This window comes from Eleutherodactylus coqui, chromosome 2, assembly GCF_035609145.1.
Source record: "Eleutherodactylus coqui strain aEleCoq1 chromosome 2, aEleCoq1.hap1, whole genome shotgun sequence".
Lineage (NCBI taxonomy): Eukaryota > Metazoa > Chordata > Amphibia > Anura > Eleutherodactylidae > Eleutherodactylus > Eleutherodactylus coqui.
The window spans coordinates 5,873,105-5,880,230 of record NC_089838.1 but is presented as its reverse complement, the minus strand read 5'-3'; the positions used below and the strand labels follow the sequence as shown (position 1 = coordinate 5,880,230).

Below are 7,126 nucleotides of genomic sequence, written 5' to 3'. Positions count from 1 at the left end.
CCCTAATCATCCGCCGTGAGGGTCGGGGATTGTTAAACAAGCAGTCATCAATTCAAGTAATTATTAGAGAAGCTGTCCAAAGCTACAATTATCCAAATAAACCTGCTGCCCTGACCGGGATAATATATATATCACCATGTAAATGATGGATACTCTCACTAAGTCCAAATTGAACCTATAGATGTCCAATGGCTGCTGTCAGATTAGATTATGCATAGATAGAGATATGAGATACATAAACATGAGATATATATAGATATAAAACATACATGAGATAATGGATAGAGAAAGAGAGAAAAATGGAAGTCCTATTCCTACACCTGTGAGACATATATAAAACATACAAATATATAGACATGTGATATAGCATACATACCGATATATGATATAGATGGGAGCCATAAAATACATAAATATACATGTATGAAATATGACACATAGAGCTATAAGTAAGCCAGCTAGATATGTTGTGTATACTTGTGGATGATGTAACTTAGCAGTGCTTGGGTTAGTCATTAGTAGACGTGTAGTTGTAAGTTCTGCTTTCTTCTCTGACCACACTGTATTATTAATGAGACCCCGGCCCGAGCTTGTAATGTATAGGAATTAGTTTAATGCGGCCACAATATATCATTGTCGCTGCATTATGATCAAAGGGACCTGAACTTTGACAAAGCCAATTAGAGGTATAATAAAAAGAGGCCACAAGTAAATAGACTCATTAATTACAGCTAAACCCTGAGACAATGAGCGCTGTGTACACAGTACGGGGAGTCCTCACCATACACTACACTATACATTCCTAGTACACATATCCCAGGGATACTACTTATATTGGAGGTGTGTGAGGTCAGAGGAGACAGTCAGTAACACTGAGGGCCCCATACTGACTGTCATACTACTACAACCCTAATCCACATCTGAGAGAACACAAGGTTTGTTGTCAGATTCATTATGGATGGATACAGAGTATATTACACACAGTATATAGTGTATAGGTGCATTAATATGTATATTATAAAAATCAATAATACATAAATGAGGGAGTTATCTATCCATCAACATATGTATTCACTTATCTACGTATGTATCTACATGCTATCTATTTATGAACTATATATCTTTCTCTCCATATCTGCTATCCATCTACATAATATGTATTTATATATATATACCTATCTAGCTGCGTTATATCTGGCGAGGTACTGTATAAACCTTCTATTTATCTAATATCTATATATCTCATATCTATCTGTATCATATCTAACTACAGAAGTATTTGTATATATACCTATCTAGCTGCGTTATATCTGGCGAGGTACTGTATAAACCTTCTGTTTATCTAATATCTATATATCTCATATCTATATATCTCATATCTATCTGTATCATATTTAACTACATAAGTATTTGTATATATACCTATCTAGCTGCGTTATATCTGGCGAGGTACTGTATAAACCTTCTATCTATTTAGCTATCTAATATCTTTATATCTTATATCTATCCGTATCATATGTCTTTTCTAAGTACATACATATTTATATTTCTACCTAGCGTATATCTAGCGATGTATAAACCTATTTAGCTATCTAATATCTTTATATCTCATATCTGTATCATATATGTCTTTTCTAAGTACATACGTATTTATATATCCACCTAGCGTATATCTAGCGATGTATAAACCTATCCATTTAGCTAATATCTTTATATCTCATATCTGTATTATATATGTCTTTTCTAAGTACATACGTATTTATATATCCACCTAGCGTATATCTAGCAATGTATAAACCTATCCATTTAGCTAATATCTTTATATCTTATATCTATCCGTATCATATGTCTTTTCTAAGTACATACGTATTTATATATCCACCTAGCGTATATCTAGCAATGTATAAACCTATCCATTTAGCTAATATCTTTATATCTTATATCTATCCGTATCATATGTCTTTTCTAAGTACATACGTATTTATATATCCACCTAGCGTATATCTAGCAATGTATAAACCTATCCATTTAGCTAATATCTTTATATCTTATATCTATCCGTATCATATGTCTTTTCTAAGTACATACGTATTTATATATCCACCTAGCGTATATCTAGCAATGTATAAACCTATTTAGCTATCTAATATCTTTATATCTCATATCTGTATCATATATGTCTTTTCTAAGTACATACGTATTTATATATCTACCTAGCGTATATCGATGTATAAGCCTTCTTTCTGTCCATCTATTTGGCTTACAATCAAACTAATTTCCACCTTAATAAACTGCTAATATTGGCACTAACCAAAAGCACAGTAAACTGTCTAAATAGTATAAAGCGCATTCATATACTGTTATTCATCTATAACAGTAATAAAGAATACTGGCCATATACTCTACAGATAGGTCATCCATTATAACACCAACATGAACCTACAAGCGGGGAATATATACTTTGAGTCCTACAGTTTCAGGTTAGGACAGATACTGTTGGAAACCTGCTGGTCCATATAGTGAAATCTCAGACTGCATTGTATTATTATACTATAATAACCCCCTGAGAAGAGTGTAATAACTGGACGGGGCAGCTGAGCCTGCTTTGTGGCTCCTCTGCTCTGGACTTGGGGGCAGCAGAGTCTTCATTACTTTCATTTTGCAGACTCACAAGTTTCCAAACTGCTGCAAGTTCTCATCTGTTTTACTTCCTCGCAGGGAAAAGAATATGATATATTAGATGTGTGGATCTATATGAGCTGAGGGTCCATGTGCAGAGGAGACACCAGTGAGCAAGGTAAGGCAACTGCAAGATCATATATACGGTATACACAATGCCAGTACAGTATGCAGCCTGGTGCTCAGCCCACAGGGAAGAGAGGAGGTAAGGGCAGGAGACTTGGAAAGCATTCAGTAACCAGAGCTCTGGGGCCAGGAGAGACGGTATAGATGGGAGCTGGTCACTGTGTGTGATATCATTTGCAGTGCACTAACAGTATATGATAGTGCTCACTGTGTAGATGATCATTTGCACTGAGCTATACGGCAATGTCCTAACAGTGCCTGCCATTCCTAGTGTATTCTGTATGCACTGCATGCTCAAACGCAGCAAATACTGCACTTCCCAGTACATACTGTATATCCCCAGTGTACTATACTGCACTGCATGCTGATTCCCAGTATATAGCATAGCATCCTGCACTGGATGGACATTCTTAGTATATACCATCTTCCCAGTATATATCATCCTGCACTGAATGGGCATTATAAGTCTATACCATCCTGCACTGCAGTCATTCCCAGTATATATCATCCTGCACTACATGGACATTACCAATATATACCATCCTGCAGTGTATGGATATTCTTAATATATACCATCCTGCACTACATGGACATTCTTAGTATATACCATCCTGCAATGCATGCTCAATCCCAGTATATACCATCCTGCAGTGTATGGACATTCTTAATATATGCCATCCTGCACTGCGTGGTCATTTCCAGTATGATCCATTTTCACAGTATATACCATTCTGCACTGCAAGGGCATTCTATGTCTATAGCATACTGCAAATGGACAATCTTAGCATATACCATCATATACTGTATGCTCATTTTCAGTATACACCATCCTGCACTGCATGAGCATTCTTAGTATATAGCATCCTGCACTGTATGCTTATTCCTAGCAAAGATCATTGTGCACTGCGTGTTCATTGCCTTTGTATACCATCATGCACTGCATTTCTAGTATATACTATCTTCCTAGTAATAATAATAATAATCTTTATTTGTATAGCGCCAACGTATTCCGCAGCGCTTTACTAGTATAAACCATCCTGCACTGCATGGTCATTTCAGGTATATACCATCCTGCACTGCATTTCTAGTATATACTATCTTCCCAGTATGAACCATCCTGCACTGCATTGTCAGTAGACAGGACTACTCTGCTCAGTCCTGCACTGCATGCTCACTCCTGGTATATAAGATATAGTCCTGCACTGCACAGTCATTGTTCCTACAATGTAACATCTATTCCTAGTATAAACGCACTGCAGGATCGGCAGTCGATGACAAGTCCGGCACTTCCAGTATAAATGATGACACTGCATAACGTGACGATATAATGTACAGTAGGTCAGCCTTTCTTTAATTTGCCTATTAAGCAAGCAGTGCAGCCGTAGTCTAATATACGTCACAATGTACAAGAGGGACACAACATAAGCAGCTCGTACTGTAGGGGCCCCAGGAACCTGTATGCTGGCAGATGAAGGTGACAGCGGCGCACTGGTCTGTTGTACCGGCACATATGAGAATATGAGTGCAGCTCAGCCTTTACTCACTTGCTGCCAGCTTCATTATTAATTATATGGGCAGTAAGGAGCCCCGAGGCAGGAGGCATATACGGGCTACAGTCTGCGCATTAAATATAAATTATTATATGTATTGTCTATTTACAGTGTGAGGTAGAATAATGTACATGTGATATACAGTGTGCAGCATATATGGTACAACACACTGCAGAATAATTCACATATGATATACAGATCCCACACCATACAGTGTAATAATGGGCATATGACATACAGGTGACAAAGGGCAGTATAATAATGCTGTATATAATATGCAGTTTATAGCATGTAGTATAATATTGTATGTGTTATGGAGGTGGTATAATAATTCACATATATACAGTACACAGCATGCAGTATATGGTGCATATTATATGGTTTATATTATGCAGTATAATGATGCATATTACAGACTTTGCAGCATGTTGTATAGCATGTAGTTTATAACATGTAGTATAATATTCCACATGATTTGTAGTTCGCAGTACGCATGTTAATAAGGCACTGTATTTGCACACTGTATAGTTTGTCATTCAGTATATGTTATATATATATATATATATATATACTGAGAACTGTATGAGAGCTATTTTACTACTGTAAAAAATTATATATACATATGACATATAATTTATAGTATGTAGTCTAATATTCCATGAATTATATGGTTTTACAACAATGTGGTAAAATAGCTTACATATCATATACAGTTCTTAGCATGCAGGGTAATAACGCAAATATTAGGAGCACATCAAATAGTTTAGAATTTTCTGTACAATTTTATATAATACAGTATAATAATGTTTCACACTTCACAGCATATTCCATAATAATTCATATACATATTGTTCACAGCATGTTGTATAACTTTGTACATATTATATATCATTTACAACATTTATAATAATGTACATAATATATACAATTTATATTGTGAGGGATTATTCATGTTATACACACATTTACACCAAGCAGTGTAATTATTCACATATTATATAAAGGTTACAGGACTGTAGTATAATAATTCACACAATATATAGAGTGCAGAGAATGCTCATAATATAGGCTGTTTATAGCACTGTCACATAATTTACATACAGTAGTTTAGAGCGCATCATAGAGTATACCGTTTTGACCACAGTGCAGAATAATTCACATAATATTTGTATATATCGCATTCTGTTTATACTGTAATATGTTCCTTTTTACATATAGTTTACAGCATTTCATATAATTCTGCACATATCCAATCCCGTTTACATCACACAGTACGTTTTACATTTTATATACGGTTTACAGCATATAGTATAATATACTGTACATATGATATACACTTTATAGCATAGAATTTTGGACATAATATCCAGCTTACAACCTACAGTATGTGGTTATGATATAGTTTATAGCATATACTTTGTACATACATGGTGTTTCAGCACATTATATAATAATGTATACTATATATGATAATATATACATTACTTATATGTAGTGTCATAATGCACATCGTATATATAATGTATAACATGTAGTATAATGTAGACATACACATTTCATACAGTTTGCAGCAAACGACCGTATATTATAGTATTATATTACTGCGTTTTACATGTATTCGGCTTATAATAGACATGAGCTGATAACAAAATGCAGTGTGATAAAACTAAGGTTATATTACACACTTGTAGCATAAAATAGAATATTTATAGTAAGCGGAATATGTTGTATTTATAATATATGATGCTGCTATCCTGTTGTGTATTACATGCACAGGCCATTTACAGGGCTGGAATATATTCTGTATTACGACCGGTTGCTACAAGAAACTGTTCCAGTTTTCCATTGTGCTACTTGTGACTCAGACAACAGTTTTATGTCGCTGCTGTACTTTAGGCATCTAGTGAGGCTCACCATCTGTACGGCGCTGTAAGACCGTGTTTACACCGGCCAGAAAAACGTACAAGTTCTGCGCAGTTGTGAGGAGCACCGAACCCGCATGTTGTGATAACCATTATTTACACGGCTGATATCGCTCTTGCTGCAGCGTGTTTGATATTTTTTTTTGCGATATCGCCTATTATTTTATGGGAACAATAACCCATCACATGACGCTCGCCGCAGAAGTCATTTTCCCGTCAGTGCAATTTTTTTTATTTTTTTCTATTGAAACGTGATTTTTACACGTGTGAAAAGCGCAACTAAAAAACCCACGCGCTTTATTTTATGCATACCACATCGCAGGTGCAGGGAAAAATCGGATCCTGCTTGCAGGCATGATATCGGTCCGAGCCTCTTGGACTGATATTGCGCTCCTCCACGTAGATATAGCTTAACTGCAACACTAAGTCTTGCCAAAGTTGCATTAAAGGGTTGTCCGGGCTCATGCCCATGGCCAGGTTGGATTCCGCCTGCAGAAATCGTGGCGGGTGTCCTATCGCGATTTACGAAGCGATAATCCATCCGGGGGCATCCGGCCTCAAAGGGTCGTCTGAGTTATGAAAGGGCCACCTAAGGGGTCCCTCAAAGTGTTAGATAACAGATACTCACCGCTCCCCACTCATCCCTCAGCCCGAGCCATCTACAGGCAAGCTGCTGCAGCCAATGGCAGTGCTGAGCAATCATGGCTGAGTGCTGTCATTGGCTGCTGCGGCAGGTTAACGGGACGTCACTGGCTGTAAACAACAACACAATGGAGAACGGAGATGGTGGCGGGAACGCAGGGAGGATCAGCTGTTTTGTTATATTACCCTACGGCGGCCCCCTTGGGC

General features: G+C 36.7%; 1 long non-coding RNA gene across 2 annotated transcripts in view; it reads left to right on the top strand.

The window, feature by feature from the left end:
- Positions 1-870: 870 nt before the first annotated feature.
- LOC136610985 (uncharacterized) overlaps positions 871-7,126 on the top strand; it is a 28,659-nt gene continuing 22,403 nt past the window's right edge. Inside the window, exons 1-2 of one of the 2 annotated variants that reach the window (XR_010790206.1) lie at positions 871-935; positions 2,719-2,797. This is a non-coding gene — a long non-coding RNA (uncharacterized lncRNA). Of the gene's footprint in view, positions 936-2,686; positions 2,798-7,126 lie in introns of those variants that run through there. The other variant, XR_010790205.1, reaches the window with a different exon arrangement.